Here is a 27,631-nt window from a genome sequence, read left to right as displayed (position 1 = left end):
GCACACATTAGGTAGGCTGCAGCTTCACTAGTCCGTTTCCACTCTCCACCCGAGCACAGGACATGTCAGGGGCGTGGCCTAATAACGGACCTACGTGGCCATGCCCCCTTTTAAAAAACTAGTGCGGAAGGATCCCAGCCACTGCAGCCAGGCCAGCACAGGTACTGCTAGCCAGCCGTGGGAGGGGGCACTGTCGCTGACAGTCATTAGAGGTACTGCAATTGTGCGGAAGGTGCCGGTCATTAGGAGGTGCCTGTGCACCCCTGGCACCCCCTGTGTGCACGCCTATGGCTGCGGTGCTATAGTTACACCCCCCCCCAATCCCCCGCAGACTTACCTATCTCGCTGGTCCCATCGGCTCCGTTCTGCTGCTGAGGACCACCACAAAATGGCCGCCCCCATATAGCACACAGTTCTCTGAAACTGTCTGCTGTATGGGGGAGGCCATTTTGTGGTGGTCCTCAGCAGAAGAACGGAGCCGCTGGGACCAGCGAGATAGGTAAGGCTGCGGGGTTTGCATGGGCGGCGGGGCGGCGGGGCGGCGGGGCGGCGGGGGGGGGCACCCAAAACTTAGCTACGCCACTGCTGGTACTGCGGTACCTCCATAATCATCTTGCAGGTCTCAGGAATGATGCTCCCCAAAGCATTAACCAGGATATGGGTGCCTAACTTCAGGTCTTCCATGGACCCTCCTGTAGCCATGTACCGCAGCATAGCCACCAACCTCTCCTCAGCAATGATAGCCCAGCGACTAGCGCCTCCAAGCCACCTGCAGAGGGGTCTGCAGAGCTATAGTTACGCCCATGAGTGGGCCGATACGTGGCGGTTTGGCATAATGGCACTTCTTTCTCACTAAAGTTACTTTTCTTTTACTTTTCAAAGGCAGCCATGTCTGTGCAGCAGGAGGCAGGGGGAAGAGACCAGCCTGCGGCAGTTACATTGTTCAATGCTGCTGGTCCATTCCTGGCATTGGTGACGCCGTCAATCTCCTCTCCCCTAACGTACCACTGTCGGCACCCACATGGGATGACCCTGCTCTCCTCCCTCCTACCGCCTGCAGCTGGATCCCAGCCACCGCTGTGGTCCCCACTAGGCACCCATGTGGGGTGACCTGGCTCTCCTCTCACCTGCAGCTGAATCCCTGCCAGGTGTTTTTTCCCTGATTTACCACCCTGCTGTCGCACGAGCAGAGGTCAGCTCAGCTTTGCATATCAGGTCACCTAACACCTGCACCCGCAGCTTGTCCAGCTTATACCTGGGCTGCCACCTGCTGGTCCTGGCTGGTGGCTCTGTGTTCAGGAGCTGCAGCTCCCACTTCAGGAGGGCTGTTGCTGCATCACGGTCCCTCACAAAAAGGAGGCACCACTGAAGCACAATTTCATACAGCCCACCAAATATGGCCATCATTACAATTGTAAAGCGCAATGAGAGTGGTGGCACGCACAACAGAGGGGTATCAGGTGTATGTAATATACTGTAGCTTGTGCTCTATATCTATTTCCTACTGTCACTCTCTATGTCCCTGCTGTCACTCTCTCTGTCCCAGCTGTCACTATGGGCCTTATTCTAGTTCACTCTTAGAGGCAAATTCCTTCTTAGCTGGACAAAACCATGTGCACTTCAGGTGGGGCAGATGTAACATGTGCAGAGAGAATTAGATTTGGGAGGGGTTTTTCTTCAAAGTGAGATCTATATTGCAGTGTAAAAATAAAGCAGTCAGTATTTACACTGCACAGAAACAAAATAACTCACCCAAATCTAATTCTATCTGCACATGTTACATCTGCCCCCCCCCCCCCCGCAGTACACATGGTTTTGTCCAGCTAAGAAGGAATTTGCCTCTAAGAGTGAACTAGAATAAGGCCCTATGTCCCTACTATCCCTCTCCATCCCTGCTGTCACTCTCTGTCCCTGCCATCCCTTTCACTTTTCCTGTTATGACTCTTCCTGTCCTTATATCCCTGCTGTTACTCTCCCTGTCCCTGTCTCTGTCCATGCTGTCACTCTTGCTGTCCGTCTCTGTCCCTTTCTATGTCCTTGCTGTCACTCTCTGTAATTTTTTTTTATTGTGTCAATTTTTGAGTTTCGTTGCATACACAAACAAAGAAAACTAACAAAACAACAAAGACAGACAATACAGTATGTTATCAAAGATGTCCTCTGTCCCTGCTGTTACTCTTCTTGTCCCTGCTGTCCCTCTCTGCTCTTGCTATGCTATCCCTCTTATATCCCTATGTCCATGCTGCCAATCTATCTGTCCTTGCTGTCACTCTGAATAAATATATAGAAAATAAGCAGCGCTAAAAACTACTGTTGACAGAAAGGTTGATCTATTACAATTCATTCATTACTAATCCATTAAAAATGTAAATAGCCAGCATGATTAAAACCAAGAAGTAAAACAAATGTGCAAAGAATTTGATATTATGCGTGATCTCCACCAACCATTTTTGTTTTAGTGTCTTGGAGGATCCTAGATTTCATAGGCCTGTAGATGTAAATGTAAGGCCTGGTACACACCAGAACGATCCTGATTGTTAGTAGATTGTTAGCAGATTGTGTGATGCTCGCACGATCTGTTGGGTGCACACAATCTGCTAACGATCTGCATCCAATCTGATCCCAATCCGATCTGAGTCTGTATCAAGTTGAATGGATCTTTTACAGATCCTCACTGCAGCAGGTAGGATCTGTAAAACGACCAAACGACAGCGGGGACACGCATCGTATTGGAATCGGATCGGAATTGGACCTAAACATGCCCAATCTACATACAATCTGCATCCAATCGGTCGGAATTGGATCCAGATTGATGGAATTGAGCCCTAATCATCTGGTGTGTACCCCCCCCCCCCCTAAATCCCTAAATGGTCATCCAGGGGGAGGACAGTTTAGTAGCAAGTTTTGCCAGGAGTGGCCCAAGATGGCACAAATCACCAACTCCTACCGCAGATCTTCATGCAGGTGTACACACTTGAACCCTGAAGAAGCCGAAAGGTGAAACGATCGTTGGTTTAGGTCAGGGAGAACGCTGACATTGTGCGCCTCCCTAATCCAGCCGCATTAGCCGTATCAGCCGCAACAGTCACAGCCTCTCTACAGGACGGCTCCGACGCCGGACAGTACACGGGACACATAGAGCAAGCCGCGGCAGTTCCAGCTACCATCACCCTCTCCGAGTGACGGCCTCTGACATCCAGTACGTGGTGCGCGTACAGCAGCCGCAGCAGCTCCAGCCTCCTCTATGGGACGGCTATGGTGCCGCCAAGTGCACGGTGTGCAAACGCAGGTACCAGCTCTCCCGCACCTCCCAGCCCTCCTACCCTGCCCGACTCTGCCTCCCATCTCCACTCTTCAACCCTCCTTCTCACTCGCTATTATTTCCAACTCTCCCCACCGCTACTTGCTCTGCCTGACAGGTGCCGCTCACCCTCCACCACTGTATCAATGCATACATGTGGAGGACAGCAGCACACCTGAAACGGCACTAAAACTCTCTCACGCTATCCAGTTTTTCTGGGATCACTCATCAGGTTTCTAAAAACCATTTAACCCACCCTGCGCTGGACTGTGTCTATTCAGGGGGAATCTGGCACATAAAACCGGACAGCAGTATCCCACTAATTGATCTGTGCAGTAAATCCCACTCAGTGTCCAATAAAGCCCGCTCACCCGCCATACCTATAAAGTCCACCAACTAAAGTGATGGCAACTAGCTTGGGGCGTCAGAAGGTACTATAGGAGATGGGTGACCTCTCCTAAACTGATACAATATTCCACCCCGAGCGACAGGTATATAAAGCAGGGCAGCAGCCGCTTTTTCACTCAAGGGTAACACAGACCTTTTTCCTCCTTCACTGACTCCAATCAGGCAAGGTACCTCCCCCACAATACCCATAAAAGCCCACCAATACCCGGTGGCAGCCGACAATTGGAAAAGGGCAGCCTGCCAGAGGGGAAAGGGGACTTTCCAGCCTCAAACCAGACAATCCCGCCATTGTCACGGTTATATAAAGTCGGTGGGACTACCCATGCCCAGTGGGCACAGTCAGATCTTTAATTCTCTTTTTGCTTTCTTCTCTCTCCCTCTCCCACCCTTCCCTCCCTTCTTTCCCCTAAAAAAACCCCCACCCCTTCATTCCCCCTTTCCCCACTCCCTATCCAACCACACCGCGGGAGCATTTTTTCACTAAATTATACTTACCTGCAAAATGAAAAATATTTACGCACACCAGTAGCAATTCTGATACAGTAACAGCAGTGAAGGCCTCTGGCCCCACGGCCAATATACTACTATCAACCTATACAAAATCCACGTATGTCAAAAGGACAATTGTATATATTGACACTGTAGCTGCCAGTAAAGACACTCTTACTGTATCTACTCATTTTGGCTGTTGACTGGTCTTATGTGAATACACTGTAGCTGCCAGCAAAGACAGCACCTACTCTTACTGTACCTACTCATTTTGGCTGTTGACTGGTCTTACGTGAATGGGTGATACTTACCTCACACATATTTCCATAAGTAAAGGCTGTCGGCTCTACGGCCAACACACCACTGCTAAACGTGTACCGAATTTAATCTTGTCAAAAGTGCAGATGTCTATGTTTATACTGTAGCTGCTAGCTAAAACAGTACAATTAATCTGTACAGAATTCTATCACGCCAATAGTGCAAAAGAATACGATGATACTGTAGCTGCTAGCAATAACAGCACTAACTTTTATTGAGATTGTTCATTTGGCTATTTGACTTGACGACAAGTACACTGTTGAAAGTATGGTGAATAAGTAACATACCAGATTTTTTGAATCTATTTAATTAATATATATCATCCTTTTTTGGCAACATAATAGTAAGGCTATTTCAAGCCTACATCTCCTCTTGTTCAGTACGTACAGAAGTGACACCCACAGGCAGAAAAATTCTGCAAGGGATTAGCTATTTTCTGGATACATTATCTGGCTAAAACTGTAACTTATATAACTATTTGTTTCAGCAGGCTCTAGATTTTGATACAATCTAAGAGCTGCTTTGCAATCACATCCGTGTATAAGGAACATATACCCACTGCTTGTGGGCAGACATTTTGAGCTGCTGAACGAGGGGATTGTATGCCCACAGGGCACTGAAAAATCAGCGTGATTTTTTATATGTTACATGTTTGTGTGTGAACGCTTAAAAAACGTTTTTGTCTAGTGTTTATTTTAGTAAGAATTAATAAAAGCTAATTTTTAATACAACCACACTCTGGGATGGATTAATCCACCCCATTCCCCCATGTGTTACTAGCACCCTGACACTGCCCCCACCTCGGAGTTTCTCTCTGAAGAGTGGTACAACTATTCATACCATTCTCAAGCTTGTGTCACAACTTCTATTATACAACTTACCATTGATACTCAAATATACATTCCTATCGATGTCTTTACAGATTACAGTTTGTAATCACAATCAAAAAGAGTGCCCCAAAAAAAAGAGAGAGTCTTTTTCCTCTTGCACATACAGGCAGTGATCATCCTTTGATAAAGCTACCAGGCGTAGTGAAACGCATCAGCAGGACACTGCTATTTCTCTCAACCCAGTGTTTTTGGATTACAACTTGATTATCCCCGTTTGGACTTATTTGACTATTTCCATTTTGGATACAAAAGTGCAACTATCATCTACAGGAGGTTGAGGACCAATACACCTGCTTGAAGATCTGCGGTAGGAGTTGGTGATTTGTGCCATCTTGGGACACTCCTGTCAAAACCTGCTACTAAACTGTCCTTCCCTGGATAACCATTTGGGGACTTACATTTACATCTACAGGCCTATGAAATCTAGAACCCTGCAAGACACTAAAACAAAAACGGTTGGTGGAGATCACGCATAATATCCATTTTTGTTTTAGTGTCTTGGAGGGTCCTAGATTTCATAGGCCTGTAGATGTAAATGTAAGTCCCTAAATGGTCATCCAGGGGGAGGACAGTTTAGTAGCAAGTTTTGCCAGGAGTGGCCCAAGATGGCACAAATCACCAACTCCTGCCGCAGATCTTCATGCAGGTGTATTGGTCCTCAACAGTGGCAGAACTACCCAGGGTGCAGGGGGTGCAGCTGCTATGGGGCCCGGCGGCTGGGGGGGCCCGATAGACAGCAGACACTGCCCTGCACCATGCTTAGACATTTTATTATTTTTTTAAGTGAAGCGATGCTGCCGCAGCCGCCTGTGTGAAGCTGAGCTGCTCGCCGGAGGGAAAGTTAGTAATAAGCCGAGCGGGGGGCGGGGCGCGAGTCCGGAAGAGACTGCGGGACTCGGGAGAGAGTGTCTGCTGCGCTGCTGCCGAGCTCTGGCACGCTGACGCCAGCAGTGGGACTGACAGCGAGGGAGGAATCCGGAAGTATGGTGGTGGTCAGTGGCTGTGTTCAGAGATGCAGAGCAGCTCACCGCGTCCGCCACCTCCCCCAGCCTCCCACTGATGCTCTCCTCGCCCCACTCCTGCACCCACTGTGGTCTCCGGCTAAACCCCCTCCCCTTACCACCAACTAGTGATACAAATGTGGCAGCAAAAAAAGCAACATTTTAAATCTGCTGGACTCAGAGGCTAGAGCAGACAGTACGGGGGGGGGGGGGGTCTCCAGTTCAGGAGTGTTGTATCTGGGTCCACAATACCGCCAGTCCCATCTGTCCACCTGATGGTGGTCTTGCAGCAGCATGCACACTTGCACCCCCCCCCCCACTCCACTCCAACTATTGTCGCCTTATTAAATGGACCCCCATGCTCCTACATGTACTGCCCAGCAGTAAGGTGACGGTACACAGATCTCTCATACTCCAGCACCTGTGACACAGAGAGGAGCCACGGTGCCTGAGGAGCAGCTTGGAACAGAATAAGAAAGAACATTGGTAAGTTTGTAATTGTTGCATAATGTGTAATGGGCTTTGCGGTGTGTCACGTAATGTGTATTGGGCTTTGCGGTGTGTCGCGTAATGTGTATTGGGCTTTGCGGTGTGTCGCGTAATGTGTATTGGGCTTTGCGGTGTGTCGCGTAATGTATATTGGGCTTTGCGGTGTGTTGCGTAATGTGTATTGGGCTTTGCGGTGTGTTGTGTAATGTGTATTGGGCTTTGCGGTGTGTTGCGTAATGTGTATTGGGCTTTGCGGTGTGTGGCGTAATGTGTATTGGGCTTTGCGGTGTGTGGCGTAAAGTGTATTGGGCTTTGTGGGGTGTCGTGTAATGGGCTTTGCGGTGTGTCGCGTAATGTGTATTGGGCTTTGCGGTGTGTCGTGTAATGTGTATTGGGCTTTGTGGTGTGTCGCCTAATGGGCTTTTCGGTGTGTTGCGTAATGCGTTTTGCGGTGTCGCGTAATGTGTAATGGCATTGCGGGGTGTCGCATAATGTGTTAGGGGCACTACCCTTTGAGGCGAGTTAGGGGGACCCCATTATAAATTTTGCTATGGGGCCCACAAAGTTCTAGTTACGCCTCTGGCTATATACCTATGTACTGTAATACTTACACTGCAGTACTGTAATACCAACACTCCTATATACCTATATACTGTTTTACCTACACTCATATATACCTATATACTATATACTATGATAGCATAGTGTGCATGGGGAGCGGGTGCAGGGTTAGCAGTGATAGTATAGTGTGCATGGGGAGCGGGTGCAGGGTTAGCAGTGATAGTATAGTGTGCGTTGGGAGTTGGTGAAGGGTTAGTGGCAGTAAAGTATGTGTGGTGAGCGGGTGCAGGGTTAGCGGTGATAGTATAATGTGCAGGGTTAATAGCAGTATGGTGTGTGGAAAACAGGTGCAGGTTTAGGGGTAGTGTGCGAAAGAAGCAGGGTTAAGGGTAGTGTAGTGTGTGAGGAAAGCTGGTGCATGGGGAGCAGGTGCAGTTTAAGAGGTAAAGAGTTAAGCCGTTTACACACGGCAGCGATATGGGCTATAATCGCTGGAACTATGGTCGCTGGCGACCATATTGCCAGTGATGGGAGTGTGCCCCGTCAATAAATCGCCAGGTGCGCGCTCCCGTTTGCAGCCCCATTCTAATCGCTGGTCGCAGGAGCTTGCTCCTGCGACCGGCTGATTACCTCTGCGGCTCCCCCGGCAGAGGTTCCTTTTCATCAGCGACCATCTCTGGTCGCTGATGAAAAGGAGACACTGAGCAATATATTGCTCAGCAACATATTGCTAGCAATATATTGCTGAGCAATATATCTCCCCCGTGTGTATGCACCTTAACAGAATGCCTCGCATACTCACCATTAGGCCTAAAACCCCGTACACACGGGGGGAGATATATTGCTCAGCAATATATTGCTAGCAATATATTGCTGAGCAATATATTGCCCAGTGTCTCCTTTTCATCAGCGACCAGAGATGGTCGCTGATGAAAAGGAACCTCTGCTGGCGGTGCCACAGAGGTAATTAGCTGGTCGCAGGAGCAAACTCCTGCGACCAGCGATTGGAAAGGGGCTGAAAACGGGAACGCGCACTCCCAATCACTGGCAATATGGTCGCCAGCGACCATATTTCCAGCGATTTCAGCCCCCATCGCCCCCGTGTGTACACAGCATCAGTGTCTCCTTTTCATCAGCGACCAGAGATGGTCGCTGATGAAAAGGAACCTCTGCTGGCAGTGCCACAGAGGTAATTAGCTGGTCGCAGGAGCTGATTACCTCTGCTGCTCCCCCGGCAGAGGTTCCCTTTCATCAGCGACCATCTTGGGTCGCTGATGAAAAGGAGAAACTGAGCAATATATGCTCAGCCATATATTGCTAGCAATATATGGCTGAGCAATATATCTCCCCCGTGTGTATGGGGCTTTACTCAGTAAGAGAGAGGACATATGTCAGTCGCACAGGGTAATAACGTAATGGATATATTTCCTTGAGGACCCTCCTAGTAATAAGTGTAATTATACAATAATTTCATATAAGTAATGAGGGTGTGCTACCTTAGGCATAGATTTTTACAGGAAAAGAAGGACAGGAAGAATGCCTTTTGTTGGTGCACCTAAGAATAATGGGACTCATAATACATAACTTTTATTAAATTCATATAAAACATATATCTGCGAAATAAAACCAGGACATACAACAATCACACACAATAAAAAGGGGAGGACGTTCCCCTGACTCAGTGTGACCCCCTGATCACCACACCCCTATCTGTAAGTGTTTGATACTGTGAGTAACAATAAAGGAGTGGGTATTCTCCTAACTGCGGCGGAATGGCGGTAGTATTTTGTCAAAATTAGATGTCTCACTCATTGGGAGATAGTAAATGAATAAGGGTGAGGCACGCGCTTATTGAGGACAATCCTCTAATAGTGCTGCCTTCAGCCTAAGTGTCCGCTAATGCTCACAGTTGTTTAAAGGGCTGGTGAACCCAATACTAAAGGTGTGCAAGCGCGCACTAGCCTTTTTCACCCAGGTAAGTAACAAAGGAGTGGGTATTCTCCTACGTGTGGCGTATTAGCGATAAAGTCTGTAACATAAGTACTGTCTCCTATATTCGGAGTGAGAGAGGGTGAGGCACGCACCTATTGAGGACTATCCTCCGATAGTGCTGCCTTCAGCCCAGAAAGCCGCAACCGCTCACAAGTACTGACGGCTGGTGAACCCAATCTGAGGTGTGCAGGCATGCACTTGCCTCGTTCACTCAGCTCGCTCAGACAGCGCTAAGTCTGGCGCCAGACTAGCGTGTCAGTCGGCGGGCGGACCGCTCTCAAGTTCTGCGCAGCAATACAGTTCAAAATTTCAACATTTATAAGTGGGGAGGGGAAGAGGGGGTTTTAAAACACACTGAGTGTGTCAAGACGGTCAGCGTACGCTTCGCAGTGAACGCTTCCTCAGGACATTCTGTAACTCCCCTACATTTCCTGCCTTGTGCACCGCTCCCTCTCCGCAATACTGTGACAACATTCTTATTCAAGCATCTGATACAACATAAGAATAACGCAATGACTGCCATAGGAAAGGAGTGAATTAAACATCCAAGGCTGTGTGTACACAATGGAGCATGTGACTCAGAGCCAGTAGGAAAGCAGGGGAGGGCAGAGTTAGCTGGGATAATAGGGACAGGGAAGGAGGAGTCTTCCTCTTTTCTCTGTGGAATTTCTGGTGAGTGGAAGCCTTTGTTTTTCCCCCTCCCTGGCCCTGCCATAGATTAGAGCCCCAGGCTTTGTTACTAGCCTTTGAACTATAGCATGGTTAGACTGTTTAGTTAACCTCTCAGATAAGGGTTTATGCATTAGCTTTGATCGTACAGTATCTTACATACAGGATTACAACAGGATCGTGGTACTACTATTGTGCTTGCCCAGTGTGTTCAGTTAAGGGGAAATTTGTTGGTTTGGTGTGCACCCCGCTGCGCCCTGCAAGATGGCATCCACCCGCCCGCAGCGCATGTCCCGGCCACCCTCACGATTCGCGGAGGAGGCCGGCCCGGTCCATCCACGCTCGCAGTCCTCACAGGTTCCCCCACACCGCCCCACTGCCGCCAGGCAGCGTCCACCTCCACGTACCTGCGGGGGCCGTGCGGTAGCAACAGACACATTAACAGTGTCGCAGCCTCACCGCACGGTGTCCCCTCCTGCACCCGCTCCCCGGCCGGATCATGGGAAAGCTGCTGAAAAGCAGTCCGGCCGCACGGAGGGCAGGAGAGGGGCTCCAAACACCACAGCCGCACAAGTCGCTCCGACGGCGGCGGGAAGGGGGAGGGCACCAGTCAGAGGCAGTCGGTCCGCTGGGCACACAGCAGCGCATAGTGCCGGAGCTGGGAGTCCGGTGCATAACGGAGCCAAGTCAGCTCAAGCACCGGGAATCCTTACAGCACGGAAGCACGTAAGACCGGAAGCCAGGGTGCGGGGGTCAGCAGGGGGCCGGCACAGGAGACACAGCAGAAGAGAGCAGGCACAGGGTAGGCCACTAGATGGCGCAAGGAGGTCAAATTCGTATCAGACACACAGGGATTTACATGCACGGAGCAGGAGTAGGGAAAGGGGAACAGGGGAACTCTTCAGGGCCTCTTCCAGGTCTGCCAGTGACTCTGGATCAACCTCCCCTGCCCGCACATTCGATCCCACCATGTTGTCCGCTTTCTTTAATACATTGGCAGGGGCATTAGCACCACTTATGGAGGGGTCAAATGTGCCGACAGGCGCAGGGAGGCAAAACATAGAAAAGACACCCCGCAAAGGTATGGGCACACGGCGCCCTAGCCAGGTCAGCCCGGAAGGGAGAACACCATGGGGGCGCAAGTCAGGTGGCCGTGCTTCCAGGCCAATACTCAACAGGGGACCGGCACGCAAGCCCTCCGGGGAACACTTAATTCTCTCCACAGTTGAGCAACCGACAGAGGACGCCGAGCATGGGACGCAAAACAGTATGGAAGAACACGATGAGTCGGAGGACGCATGGTCGGAGCAGCTAAGCGCAGCAGGTGAGCATTATTCAAGTCCTAAAAGGTGGGCTAGTTGTAGTTCATCCGCTGATAGCCGCTCTTCATCTTCCTCATCTTCCTCCTCAGGCGGGTCCAAAGCAGGTAGCACAGCCAGGGCCCGTAAACACGCAGCCAAATATGCTAAGAGAGAAGCGAATAGGCAGGACAGGCACAAAAAACGCAAAAGGTCAGCACTATCACGCAGGGAGAGGAAGAGGCATAATCAACCGGGGGTGGTCCACTGCGACTACACCGCGGTTTCGCGAGGTGTGAGGGAAAGCTGCAGGATAAAAATCGAAAAAGGCGACTATGTCGACTTTTTCAGCCTTACAGAGGAATCCAAGCAAGAGTTTAAGGCAGCTAAGGCCAAAGGGGAAGAAGGGGCAGAGGCATTCAGAACCTTCGAGAATTGGTTTGCAGGATTCTTTGTCTTCGCGGCCTGTTATTTAGAAGACAGGCCGGAAGAACACATGAATATCATCCGGTACGGCCACATGATACTTGACATGCAGAGAAAATATGGGGGTGTGGAATGGTGAAAATACGATGAACAGTTCCGTCGTAAACAGGACTGTCTGCATGTCATGGATATGGGCTGTAAGGATGTCGAAATATGAATGAACTTAGCCAAGGCACAGCAGGCAGCTTCAGACACCCCAAGGGCTGCCATGTCGGCAGGTACACACGCAACAGTGGCCCACCAGCACCAGTGGGGAGGTCCAGCACCCGCACGCCGTTTCCCGCAAGGGGGGGGCCATCAGGACCCGGCATATCGGGACCTGGGTCACAAAAAGGGAAATGTTACGCCTTTAACGGTTCAACATGCCTGATGGGTCCGAGGTGCCGTTTTCGGCACGCGTGCACACATTGCAATGGCAATCACTCGGTCCACAGCTGCTTTCGGAACGGCCGCCAGCAGCCAGGACCGAAAGCAGCCGCTCCGGTCAAAAACCCAGCCCCTGGTCGTTAGAGCACATACGCCAGTACGGTTGTCAGCAATGGCCGGTTGGCTGCAGCGCTAGACAAACAAGGAGGTGGCCGTTTTTTTGCAGAAGGGATTTAGCCAGGGTTTCAGCCTGCCCATACAAGGGGAGGTAAGGGGGGGCTCTTATCGAAACCTGCAGTCTGCCCACACCTTCCCCACCATACTTAGGGAAAAGGTAGAAAAAGAGATCAAGTTAGGCAGGATGGCCGGCCCTTTTTCGGAGCCACCAATGGCAAACATGGTAATTTCGCCAATAGGAGCGGTACCGAAAAAGGACCCTGGGAAATTCAGGCTGATACAGCATCTATCTTACCCATTCGGCCTCTCCGTCAACGACGCCATTCCCATGGAACAATGCTCAGTGACATATCAGTCATTCGACGATGCAGTGTCCATGGTAAGGTCGTTCGGCCTGGGGGCTCTCATTGCTAAGATCGATGTGGAATCAGCATTTCGCCTGCTTCCCGTCCACCCAGATGCTTTTAGGTGGATGGGTTTCCGCATCAAAAATGAATACTTCATTGACAAGTGTTTGCAATGGGATGTTCGGCATCATGTGCATACTTCGAGAAGTTTAGCACATTCCTACACTGGTGCGTGGAGGAGGCCACAGGAATGCGCGGGATCACGCATTACCTAGACGACTTCCTCTGCGTCGGACCATCAGGTTCCAACCAATGTTCACACATACTGTCCAATATCCGTTCCCTTTTCCGACATTTCGGCGTGCCGATAGCGGAAGAGAAAACGGAGGGCCCTGTCACATGTTTGTCGTTCCTGGGGATCCAGATCGACACAGTGAAGGGATACTGCCGGCTGCCACCGGACAAAGTGGCCAAGCTGGGGGACAGTATAGCATTATGCCTAACATCCCATAAGATCACACTGCGTCAGGCACAGTCGCTGTTAGGACAACTAAACTTCGCATGCAGGGTCATACCAATGGGTCGCCTATTCTGCAGGAAGCTTGAGCGGGCCACAACGGGGATTGCCAGAGCACATCACTTTGTTCGCTTGTCCGCCGAAATCCGGCGAGACCTGGCTGTATGGGCCTCCTTTCTGGAGGAGTTTAATGGTGTGCGGATCTGGCTTGCCCCCGTTGTCGACAATTCAACTCTGCAGCTCTACACAGACGCAGCTGGATCAACAGGTTTTGGTTGTTACCTGGAGGGACAGTGGTGTGCGACCGCCTGGCCCCAACAGTGGGGGCATGACGGACTGACCAGGGACATGCTACTCCTAGAGCTATTCCCCATAATGGTCGCCATGGAGATTTGGGGGGAACATCTGCAGGACCGCAGCTTGCTATTTTGGTGCGACAATTACAGCACGGTGCACGCCATCAATAACCAGAAGGCAAAATCCATCATGGTGCTGCGCATACTGGCGCAGCTTTCATTACAGTGCTTGCAATTTAACATCCTGTTCCGGGCACGGCACATGCCCGGGGTGGAGAACAAAATTGCAGACGCGCTGTCAAGGTTTCAATGGGAAAGGTTTCGCAATCTGGCACCCGAGGCTAACATTGTCGGGGTCCCTTGTCCCTCTTATGTTTGGCAGGTAGTCAAGCCGGCCTGGAGGGGCTAGCGCAACTCGCAGTAGTGCCGGCTACACTCAAGACATATCGCCAAGCATGTACAGAGTGGGAATCATTCGCGGGAAGTTCAGGGTACTCAGGTACGCGTAGAAAAAAGCTTATGTTATCTTTCCTTTGGCGCTTGCACAGCTCAGGCAGGTCCAGGTCAGTGGCACAGCGCTATTTAGCAGGCATTTCCTTCTTCGCAAAGCTAAAGGGTCAAACTGATTTCACCAAGGGTTTTCTAATATGCAAAGCAATGAAGGGTTGGGAACGAGCAACGCCAGCTCGCCACGACGCTCGTCGTCCAATAGATAGCTCCCTCCTGCAAACACTATTGGTGGCATTAGAGCAGTATGCAGAGTCCGTGTTTGAAACGCTGCTCTTCCGCCTGGCTTTTTCTATGGCATTCCATGGGGCATTCCGTGTGTCTGAGTTGGTCGCCCCATCCAAAACACGGAATGCCAACTTGCTGCAATCAGATGTGCGATTGGACAGCAGGTCGCTATGGTGCAGAATAAGGAGGTCCAAGACGGACCAAGAGGGGAAATGGAGGTGGATAGCCCTGGGCTCCGCACCATCTGGGCGTGTGTGTCCAGTAACGTTAGCATACCAATACGCGACAGTCAGACCAGTGGAGGGAGGATCCTACCTACGTCACTACGATGGGTCACCGCTAACCAGGTACCAATTCAGTTGGATGTTGCGTAAAGGCCTGAAAGGTTTAGGCTTCTCCCCAGGGGAATTCGGAACCCACTCTTTCAGAATAGGGGCCGCTACAACCGCAGCTAGGGCAGGACGCACGGCGGAGGAAATTAGGGCACTGGGCCGATGGCGTTCCGCCAGTTACAAGAAGTACATCCGCCCTCACCTACTGCCAATGCGCTGGCGCTGGGTGGATGTTTGTATGTCATTTGTGCCCATCCTACTCGGGGATTAACTATGCTCTGTTGTTGGGCAGAGCGTCCGGAGTTTTCACGCTTTTTTACCTGAACTGACGGACAGAATTCTATAGTCAATAGTCCCTCAGCAGGTCCAGACGTTTTTGTCCTACGTCCGAGTAAACCCCATTCCCATAACCCTACCCCTCTTTGTGTCAGTAATGGGCGTTCTATTGGTACTTTACCAATTTCTATGCAACCAAAATTGGGCAGCAAAAATGTTTCTTTCTTTGGCAGATTCTCCTAAATAGGCATAGCAGGCAGTCCTTTACAAACCAATACTAACTCCTCTCACACATTTCCTTCCTCTATAGGTCTGGCAAGCGATAGCCTCAGGGTATGGATGGTAGGTCACTCTTTTGTGCATTGGGCCGCAAAGCTGGTAGAGTCAGAGGGCGGGCCCACATTCGCTGGCTCACGCATGGTAAGGTGGTTAGGTATCCGGGGCATGGCATGGCGTGAGCTTAAGGCGTTCCTGATGGTGAACGTACGTTTATATGGGTTGCCCGATATCCTGGTGATTCACTTAGGCGGCAACGACCTGGGGAAAATGTCCCAACTGGAGCTGCGGGCACAGATCTTGAGTGATCTGGAGGCCATTAACGCAGCATGGCCTACCTGCACCATAATGTGGTCATATATCATACCCCCGTTGCAATGGAGAGGTGTACGAGATGGTAGAGCAATAAATGAGGCTAGGAAGAAGCTTAATGCAGCGGTGGCACGGTGGCTCATAGCTACCGGAGGGACGGTCATCAAGCATGACCGAATTAAGTATCAGTGCCAACATCTCTTCCGGCCTGACGGGGTCCATCTGGTTAAAAAAGGGCTGTTTATGTTCTTGGAGGATCTGTTCCTGGGAGTAACTTCAGTGCTGTAGGCTGGTGGCGGGGCGGGGGTGTCCTGGGACCAGGACCCCCGCTTTGGCGGGAAAGAACGGCAGATTAATTGATTTAGGTCTTCAGTAAGCGATGTTTATACATCACATTGGTTGTTTTCGGTGCGCTCACCTTCATTGACTATAGGCCTGCGCTAGATCACCCGCTTGGGGGACAGCGAGACCACCCGGTCGGGTTGGCAGTCAATGGAGTAGGTGGAGCCATACCACTTGTGTAGGGAATACGTCACTACATACGTCAGTCGTGGGGTGGAGCTTAGATCACTAGCCGTTCTTTCTGGGCCACCATTTAATTAAGGAATTCTAATACAAGCAATTAGCTTAAAGAGTTTTAAATAAATTCAGCTAACAATTTCTGCCAAACCCAAGTCTCCGAGTCGTTATTTCAGGTTTATATAAGTAAGTGTTGAAATATGAAAATCTATACATGCACAAGGTCACACATCAGATGCTAGGATGTTTATGACAATGACAACCAAAGCCAACATTACAATTACACTCATAGCCAATATAGCCTTCATATACAACATAATTCTCCAAATCTGCAAAAATATATATATATATATATATATATATATATATATATATATATATATTTTAGCATTTGCTTATTCATTTTTTTTTATTATCATTTTTTTTTTTGACACACAACATTTCAACGTGACAACTACAACATTTTTAAACATGTTCAATACAAGATTTACAACCTGACACCTGACAAGTGCCTTTCCACAGCTTTTAACCAAACAAATGGGCTGGGGTGGGTGGGTGTCTCTGTCCTAGCTGGGAGATGAGTGAGCTCAGCCCCCCTGCTCTCTGCTTTTAACTCTGCTGCTGCTCACGTCCCCCTCAATTAACCCTGTCTCTTCTCACTGGCCCTCTTCCTGGCTAGGTGACAAGAAGGGGACTGGCCACCCTGGCTGCTGCCCCCCCCCCCCCATCCCCCCGACCCAGGTTTCCCGCCATTGACCTGCAGGGTGCCTAGCACACCACCCCCTTATCCTGCTCCGGGGGCCATTTTGGCCCCCTGCACTCCCTTAAGCACATGTTCTGGCTGCTTCTCAATATTCAAGCCCCACCATACAAAGCATCTTTGAAAAAAGAACCTTTTAAAACACCACCTGCTTATACCAGGCCCTGTAGTTCTTTTTATATTACTAAAACATGATATTTTTTTTCTCCAACAATACAGTTTGGAAACTTTTTCAGTTTTCGATCTATGTCATCACCTGACATAGATCGACTTGGCTAAGTTCGACAGGATTGGGCACAAGAAGGGGGGTTACTACTCGCACAGGACCCTCATAGTGGTTTGAGGATTATGGGTGGACCCCCAAAATTATGTATACACTTGAAGTTATGTAACGTGTACTGTAGGGGGTGTGCTACCTCTGGACATCAAAATTGACACAAGCAAAAAAGAGAAAAGTATGTCCTGATGTGGTGCACCTACTAGGACTCAACGAATAAAAATTAACTTTTATTAAACATTTTTAAGAATAGCGAAGTATAAAAACACACAAACAGAAAACATGAACGTGTTTAAAAAGCGGCGCCTCCCTAATCCCACACTTTGTTTGGGCTGTAAATAGTGTTAATACAGGAATACTGTTGCCGACACCATTCGTAATATTGTGAATCTTAATATCTTGGTGTTTATCGGCTGTAATCCTCTGTGCATAGGCGCAGTCTCGGTGTGATAATAAAATTACCGTGGGGTGGCACAATATTGTGGTGCAAACCAGACAATCAGAGGTGTTAACCTTCTATGCCTATCCGAGTTACTCCTATTGGTGCAGATGCAGGTATGACTTAATCTACTCTAAACGAGTTGACACTAGAGTCGACCACAATTTTGGCCCACTCTCATGCTTTAATTTAGATAGTGGCAGGTCATATTCAGTGGCAGAATCAAATATCTAGAGCTCTCCAAGTACACGTGGGAGAGAATTCTCTTTTTGAAATATGTCAACACCGATATCGACCGAATATCAGCCAGCACTTTTGTGTCAGTATCAATGGCTATAACAAAGCCTATGTCACTTTATAGCATCAAATAGGATATCAGGGACAGAAGGAAAGTCTCTGATGGGATACAACTGTGAGTTGCTCTGTATAAATTATTAATTTGCAACAACGATAGTGCAGTCAGGTGGGAGTGATGAGGCCACGTGTCCCTACTGTAGCTGCAACTAGAAAATGTTACCACTTGTTCCCTGTCATACTAGTATAATTTATGGTATCAATATGATTGTGATGTGACAATACAGTAACACAGTATTTTTGTGCCAGTCACTATATCAAACGTAATGTCCTTATATCTCTATCTGGGCTACTGCTTATGTTGCAGATGCGAATGAGACTCAAATTCTCTCAAATGAGTTGACACTGATGTCGACCAAAATACTGGTTTTTAATTATACGTTAATCTCGTGAATGGCTGACCATAATCAGTAGTAGGGTCAAATATATAGAAATTCTCGTATGTCTGTAAAAGAGAAATCCTTTTATTTTAATGAGTTGACACCTATGTCGACTAGATGCCGGCCAGCAACTGGTGTCAAAATCTTAGGCTATAATAATGCCAGAGTCAATTTATATGCATCAGTTATACATGTCAGCTCCTTAGTATAAGCCCAAGAGATAGAACTGGACTGCTAAAGTAGTTTACTGTGTTATAGGTTCATTCAACAGATCATAAATGACACACAATGTTATGGCAGAGTTGCAGTAAGCGTTATAGACACTGAGCAGTAAGTAACTGCTGGATGTACCAGTCTCCGTTTAATCAGCACATATAATGCATGGGCTGTGTCTAATAACGCTTTTCTAAATGGTGCAGGCACCTATGGTTGTAACAAGTTGCAACAGTGTAGCCACGTGGGAGTGGTAACACTGAGAGTTTCCCCTGAGACTGTGGTTTGAGAATGACACCACTTGCGCCCAATCACACTCGTGAGGCTGTCCTCACACAATCAAGTAATGCGTCTAATGCACATAAGCAGGGCTTCCTGTAAAGAAGAATTACAGATCAAAATACATCCTATCAATAAGTGTGGGATAGAGAGCGTCACCGCTAGCCGGCGCGCGCTTCGCTGTAGCTTTTTCAAGGCCTTGAAAAAGCTACAGCGAAGCGCGCGCCGGCTAGCGGTGACGCTCTCTATCCCACACTTATTGATAGGATGTATTTTGATCTGTAATTCTTCTTTACAGGAAGCCCTGCTTATGTGCATTAGACGCATTACTTGATTGTGTGAGGACAGCCTCACGAGTGTGATTGGGCGCAAGTGGTGTCATTCTCAAACCACAGTCTCAGGGGAAACTCTCAGTGTTACCACTCCCACGTGGCTACACTGTTGCAACTTGTTACAACCATAGGTGCCTGCACCATTTAGAAAAGCGTTATTAGACACAGCCCATGCATTATATGTGCTGATTAAACGGAGACTGGTACATCCAGCAGTTACTTACTGCTCAGTGTCTATAACGCTTACTGCAACTCTGCCATAACATTGTGTGTCATTTATGATCTGTTGAATGAACCTATAACACAGTAAACTACTTTAGCAGTCCAGTTCTATCTCTTGGGCTTATACTAAGGAGCTGACATGTATAACTGATGCATATAAATTGACTCTGGCATTATTATAGCCTAAGATTTTGACACCAGTTGCTGGCCGGCATCTAGTCGACATAGGTGTCAACTCATTAAAATAAAAGGATTTCTCTTTTACAGACATACGAGAATTTCTATATATTTGACCCTACTACTGATTATGGTCAGCCATTCACGAGATTAACGTATAATTAAAAAACAGTATTTTGGTCGACATCAGTGTCAACTCATTTGAGAGAATTTGAGTCTCATTCGCATCTGCAACATAAGCAGTAGCCCAGATAGAGATATAAGGACATTACGTTTGATATAGTGACTGGCACAAAAATACTGTGTTACTGTATTGTCACATCACAATCATATTGATACCATAAATTATACTAGTATGACAGGGAACAAGTGGTAACATTTTCTAGTTGCAGCTACAGTAGGGACACGTGGCCTCATCACTCCCACCTGACTGCACTATCGTTGTTGCAAATTAATAATTTATACAGAGCAACTCACAGTTGTATCCCATCAGAGACTTTCCTTCTGTCCCTGATATCCTATTTGATGCTATAAAGTGACATAGGCTTTGTTATAGCCATTGATACTGACACAAAAGTGCTGGCTGATATTCGGTCGATATCGGTGTTGACATATTTCAAAAAGAGAATTCTCTCCCACGTGTACTTGGAGAGCTCTAGATATTTGATTCTGCCACTGAATATGACCTGCCACTATCTAAATTAAAGCATGAGAGTGGGCCAAAATTGTGGTCGACTCTAGTGTCAACTCGTTTAGAGTAGATTAAGTCATACCTGCATCTGCACCAATAGGAGTAACTCGGATAGGCATAGAAGGTTAACACCTCTGATTGTCTGGTTTGCACCACAATATTGTGCCACCCCACGGTAATTTTATTATCACACCGAGACTGCGCCTATGCACAGAGGATTACAGCCGATAAACACCAAGATATTAAGATTCACAATATTACGAATGGTGTCGGCAACAGTATTCCTGTATAAACACTATTTACAGCCCAAACAAAGTGTGGGATTAGGGAGGCGCCGCTTTTTAAACACGTTCATGTTTTCTGTTTGTGTGTTTTTATACTTCGCTATTCTTAAAAATGTTTAATAAAAGTTAATTTTTATTCGTTGAGTCCTAGTAGGTGCACCACATCAGGACATACTTTTCTCTTTTTTGCTAAGTTCGACAGGATTAGAGGGTCAACACAAGCGGTACTTGTGTATTTTCAAGGCGCCAACATGGCGCCGTGCGTCTGAGTCCCCTTGCAGGACTCGCGTCGCTCGCCCACGCTGCGTGCTCAGTGGCTCGCTACGCTCGCCACGCTATCTAAAATCATCTACATGCCAACATGGATAGTGGGGGTATGAACTATACATGTTGGCATGGAGTTAAGTTACTTTATTTTAGATAGTTTGTGCCGAGCGTAGAACCCAGAAGTATGCTGGCGCCATGAAACTACACCACACAAGCATTAGGAAGACAATGGTAAGGTCGACAGTTGAAAGGTGGATATGAGTTTCTTATCCCAAATGTCGACATAGTCAACATGGATACCATCAAAGTGTACCACTTTGGGCACAGTGCCTCGCTGTGTTCAGCACACTATTTTATTCTGCCACCACGCCGTAGTGGATGGTAGGGCATGAGATACCACCTGTCGGCACATGCCGGCTCCAAGAAAATTAGGAAAGCTCATGCCGACCTTTTGACTATCGACCTTACTATCATCGACCTAATGCTTTTGTTGACCTTCCAACCCTTGTTGTCCTTAGCCATGTTGACCTATTTCAGGTGTCGACATAAGCCCTGTCAACCTTCAGTGATCAACACAATGTTGACCTAAATAGGGTTGACCTAGTGACCGTATTCCCCCTCCACCAAAAGATCTTGAGTCTGTGACTGACATGTCTGTGACAGATGTGGCCCATGTTGCCTTGACCAACAAAGTTTAATATAATCCCTAATATCAGGGTCTTAGTTATATATATTGGTGGTGCTCCCTCAATTAGCATATTGAAAAATGACAGGGCAGAAAACACTTTGCCAGGGACACTCTTGAATGTATTGGTAAACCAATTAAATCGAAAGTGTTCCTAGCAAAGTGTCTTATTTCCTGTCATTCTTCAAAATACTGTATACAGTATGCACAGATGTACTGTTCTAATAATTGGTAAATTATTCGGTACTTGTGGAGTATCACGGCTCCCACGATGGGCATCGTACATGAAAAAATCGCATGCGATTTTTAACAGAAAAGCATCCAAATGTATTGAAATTAGTATGAAACCTGTTAAATGGCCCCCAAATGGCATTTTTGAGGCTGTACCACCCCCACTATCAAAGCGAACCCGAAGCGTGGCGAGCGCAGCGGTACGCGTCCTACGACCTTTTCATACCCCCACTATCCACGTCGGAGTGGAGTTGAGAATAGAAAGTGTGGCGAGCGCAGCGAGCCCCGCGAGAGGCCGCGTATACCTTCACAGGTATACGTGTCCCCTCGCGGGCTTCACAGGTGTCCGCGTCCCCGCGCGGGGCTCGCTGCGCTCGCCACGCTTCGGGCTCGGTGGCTCGCTGCGCTCGCCACACTTTCTATTCTCAACTCCACTCCGACGTGGATAATGGGGGTATGAAAAGGTCGTAGGACACGTACCGCCGCCCCTCGCGGGCTCGCTGCGCTCGCCGCGCTTCGGGTTCGCTTTGATAGTGGAGGTGGTACAGCCTCAAAAATGCCATTTGGGGGCCATTGAACATGTTTCATACTAATTTCAATACATTTGGATGCTTTTGCGATTGCATGCAATTTTCCCCGTAAAATTTTGGGGGCATGGCCGAAGCATGGGAGGTGTAGCCATCTCCCGCACTTCAGCCACGCCCCCAAAATGTTTAGAGGGGAGTGAAAAAACCTCTAAAGTCAAGGAAGGGAGGGGGTTATTGCCCCCCCCCCCCCCCCTCATCAACAGCAGCACACTCAGCATGTGCTGTGTTGAGAGCAGGCTCAGCATGAGCTCTCATGCTGTCAGTGAGATGCTCATGCTGAGCCTGCTGTCAGCACAGCACACGCTGTAGAGGTGTGTGTTGCTGCTGCTGCCGGGGAGGGACGGAGGGGGAAGGGGGGGGGGGGGGAGGTTGGTCCAGGGCCCCGCCGAGCCCCTCCAGCAAGCCCTAGCCCAGTAAATAGTACTCACCCCCCCCCCCCCTCTCTCTCCTGCCCTGGCTGTGCTTGGACTGATCAGCGGACCCTCCAATGCACTGAAGACAGTGAAACTCTGAGGGAGAAATTTACTAAGATGTGAGTTCTATTTCAGATGGATGTTGCTAGGGGCAACCAATCAGATACTATCTATTATCTTATAGAAGGCGCTAAATAAATAATTCGATTTTAATTGGTTGCCCATAATATCCCATGTGAAATAAAACTCAGAATTTACCCCTGGAAGTGAGGGGTGTGCCTTTATGAAGTTATGATGACATATGGTGACCCAGTGACAGAGCCCAGTGCCAATATTAGTAATAATAATACTGGTCTGAACCTCTGCAAAACATGTAATCATTCTGAAGCCAGCCTTTGTGATGCCTGGCCCGGGGCTCCGTGGGACCCACCGGACCCTAGGCAGGCTCAAAGGCTGCTTTGTAGGAAATCCACCTCTGAGTATACATATAGCAGTGTAGGTATACAGTATATTGAGTATATAGGTATATAGAATACCACCACAATCGTGTCTCCAGCGCCCTAGATATGTAATGTCTTTTAAAACAACAATAATAAAATATTGAAAACACTTGTAGCTTCTTTTCTGAAGAGTATTTTTCTTTTATCTTCAAAGTGCACTGAGCACGGACGGATCTCAGCCCTCTGCCACCGGCACCTGGCATACATATGAGCGTTCGCCAATGTGCACGGGATGGATCTCAGCCTTCTTCGCTCGGAGACTCAGCGTGTCTCCCCGATCGGGAGAGGATGTCCGCCCGAGCAAAAAAATAAATTAGACTTGTATGTTTGTGTTGCAGTGAAAAAGTTGACACATGTCGACTCCTATGAATTGTGTATCCTGCTTTGTAAAGATGTAAAACACACTTTCGCTAAGGGTGTACATGGCTAAAAAATGGATTCGGTATGAAATCCTGACAGTCAAAATCCCGACAGGGTCATAATCCCGAATTGGCCATAATACCGACAAGGACAAAATCCCAACAAGGACAAAATCCCGACATTTAAAATCCCAACAAGGACAAAATCCCGACATTTAAAATCCCGACAGGGTCAAAATACCGACATATAGAATGTACAGGTGAAACAGTCAACATGACTTTCCGTCGACAGGTTGCGAGGTCGACATGTTTTTTTTCACTGTTTTTTTACCTGAATGTCGACACAGTCGACATGGACACAGTTGGAAGTGAACCGCAGCCCCTCGCATTGCTCACTTCACTCGCAATGCTTTGGGCATGGTGCCTCACTGCGCTCGGCACACTATTTTATTCTCCCACCACGCCCTAGTGGATGGTAGGGCATGAAATACCACCTGTCGGCACATGTCGGGTCAAAAAACTGTGAAAAAAACCATGTCGAACTTGCGACCTGTCAACGGAAAGTCATGTTGACTGTTTCACCTGTACATTCTATATGTCTGTATTTTGACCGTGTCGGGATTTTAAATGTCTGGATTTTGTCCTTGTCGGGATTTTAAATGTCGGGATTTTGTCCTTGTCGGTATTATGACCCATTCGAGATTTTGACCCTGTCAGGATTTTGACCGTCGGGATTTTGACTACATCCCCTAAAAAATTACTACCTGGACATATTGAAGCGTGTATTTGGATTAATACTACATAAAAAAAACAACCTTTCATGGTGAGAAGTGTAGAAAGAGAACCTTCCTATGTATTTCTGGGCTGTGTGTGGCTTACAGGTACTGAGATGAGGCATTTCACTTAATATCCTGCAGCATTGCTTAATATTGCAGTCAGGTGTATGCAATTTACTTGTAATTGGCGTTAATTAGCAGACCAGGGCATCCTCACTCAGGCTGAAACTCTAATGCCCCCGTACACATATATTGCTCAGTGTCTCCTTTTCATCAGCTACCAGAGATGGTCGCTAATGAAAGGGAACCTCTGCCGAGCAAGCTCCTGCGACCAGCGATTAGAATGGGGCTGAAAACGGGAGCGCACACCCGGCGATTTATCGCCAGGGGCACACTTCCATCACTGGCAATATGGTCGCCTGCGACCATATTTCCAACGATTTCAGCCCCTATCACCCCCCATGTGTACACAGCTTAAGAGTGGTATTGAGCACTCTTTGGCGTCCGAATGTTTTTGCCCCAAAATGCACGTTGCGCTCGCCGAGCGAGGCGGTTGTCCCTCCGTGCAGTTTGAGTGCACACCCCCGTGTACGCCCAGGTATACACCCAGTTTTGCCCAGTTTTCTAGCCTCTCCCCTAAAAACGCCCACATCACGCCCACTGTCACCGTGTAATTGCGGATAGGATTTTTCGCTCGGGACAGTCCGTTCGTCATCGGTTTGCTGACGCCGCACATGGGCATAGCAAATGATACGTATGCGCAGAATCAAAAAAACTCCGGACCGTGCGAACGCGGTCCGCCTGCACCAACCAGAATAAACCCCTCTGTCTTGCTGATAGGTATATAGAAGTATAAGTATTAAAGTACATAGGTTTATAGCAGTGTAGGCTTGACAGTATATACACATACCTCCCATCATTGTCCAGCCTTGAAGAGGTAATGCTCCCACATTTTTGGGGCGTCGCCTAGCTATATGTGGAGTGACCTATTCCGCGAGGCCATGCCACATTTTCCCCGCTGTGGGGGCATGGCTAGTGGCTCCTTGAGCCTGAGGGGCTGGGGAGATAGTGACAGGGGGTGCTCCCAACTGCCCCCCCAGCATAAAGCGCTGTGGGTATTAGAGTACATAGGTATATAACAGTGCAAGCATTACAGTATATAGGTATATATCAGTGTAGACATTACAGTACATAGGTATATAACAGTGCACATATTACAATATATAGGTATATAACAGTTTAGCTATTACAGTATATAGGTGCATAGCAGTTTTTGCACTGTATTACAGTATATAGGCATTTAGGTGTTATGCAGGTATATAGTAGTGTATGTGTTACTTACAGTATAAAATCAGGGGTGTAACTCCTAGGGGCAATAAAAATTCAAGCCTCCGGGCTCTATGGGGTTTATTCTGGTTCACTCCTGGCAAATTTATTCTAAAAGGACAAAACCATGTGCACTGCAGGGGGGTATATGTAAAATGTGCAGAGAGAATTAGATTTGGGAGAGTTATGTTGTTTCTGTGCAGGGAAAATACTGACTGTTTTATTTTTACTGATTTATATTTACACTGCAAAAGGTTTCACTTTTTACTGCAAAGGGGCTCACTTTGAAGTAAAACCCCACCCAAATTTAATTCTCTCTGCACAAGTTACAGTGCACATGGTTTTGTCCATCTAAGAAGGAATTTGCAAGAAGGAGTAAACCAGAATAACCCACTTAAGCAGCCCATACATGCTGCTATAAGGGCTGACCCGTTGTGTGCTTTGAGGTGCGCGCTCCCGCGCACCTCATCGCACAGTACAAAACGTATGTGCTTGCACATACTTTTTGTACCTAGTTCTCATCAAATCGCATCGCATTGCATGCACAACGTGTGCACATACAATGCAATGCGATTTGATCCGTGCTAGTACAGCACGGAACACACGCTCACAAAGCAGCGTGTATGGGCAGCTTAAGTCCTACAGGGGCACCAGCGATCCAATTTCGGTCCTATCCCTGATGGTCGGGGTTTGCTTCAGTGAGTTACACAGTCAACGTGCTGTTCGCTGTGGGGAAGGAGGGCTGGGGGAGTACAGGGGGCATGATTACCATGAAACGCTGGGTGTCCCACTGTAGAAACAGGCATGGTGATGCCTGCTTGGTGCGGGTGGCTGACGTCACATGGCCATGGAATAATTTCTCTGCCCTTCGGCAGCATGCGAGGAGATGAGCTCAGGTACACGAGTGCACAATGTAGTGTAGTTGAATCTGTTTGACTTGAACAATTTAAATGAATGTTTTTGTCCATTTTCCTGGGTTTGTGAGGAAATTGCTGAATGCTCCCATACAGTACCAGATTTTCAGTCCAATCAATCAATCAACCAACCAACCAACCAACCAGCAGCAGCCGTTGAGTGTCTGTATGAGGACACCGTGGGTGGGAGCAGGGCCATCTTTTCATATGGGCTTAATGGGCACTTGCCCAGGGGCACTAGGTGTATAGGAGCCCTAAACTGATAGCTGAGGATCCCCTTTTTCCAGGGATACCAGAATTTCGAAAATCGGCCCTGGGGAACTGGAGATATCCAACTTTTCAAAGCAGCAGTCCACATCTGACCTGTTAATTGCACTTCCCACTCATATTTCTCAGGTTCTCTCTGACTTGATATTATATTCCAAAAGCTGGGACTCTCCCCTTTCTGTCAACACTAGCGGATTGTCTCTATCATGCCCAGAACCAGAGATATCAGTCTTCCAGCAGCCTGTCCCTGCTCCAGCTCCAAAGGTCTGGTGTACAGTTTTATATTTTTGTTAATGGATTGCTCTGGCTCCTGATCTCTGATCCCCAAGTCCCCAGCACCTCCTAAAATAATGGCGATATCTGCAGTGAAACAAGCTGCCCTAACACCGGAAAATGACGAATATTAAGCCCACTCCTTTATCCAACCCTCCCCTGTGTATAAAACACCTCCAGACATCAAAGCTGCTGCTGATAGTACCCCCACCCCTAGGAGGGGAGAATGGGTAAGGGCCCCAGTGCATTGCTTTGCCCAGGGGCCCACACTGCTGTTAAGACGGCCCTGAGTGGGAGGACATTTGTCCTCCTATGGGCCAGATTCTCTAAGCTTCAAAAGTGATAAAATGGAGAGTGATAAACAGCCAGCCAATCAGCTCCTACCTGCCATGGCACAGACTGTGTTTGAAAAATGTCAGGCAGGAGCTGATTGGCTGATCACTTTTTAAGCTTAGAGAATCTGGCCCTTTGTGAGCTAAAGGTCCATACACACTGGGCATTTTTCCCAATGTGTATGGCCAGCAATGAAGTACACATTGCTGGCTGGAAAATCACTCAGTGCATACACAC

The sequence above is a fragment of the Crinia signifera genome, chromosome 2, assembly GCF_055691185.1.
Source record: "Crinia signifera chromosome 2, ASM5569118v1, whole genome shotgun sequence".
Classification (NCBI taxonomy): Eukaryota; Metazoa; Chordata; class Amphibia; order Anura; family Myobatrachidae; genus Crinia; species Crinia signifera.
The sequence above is the reverse complement of the archived record's forward strand: the minus strand, read 5'-3'. Positions refer to the sequence as shown.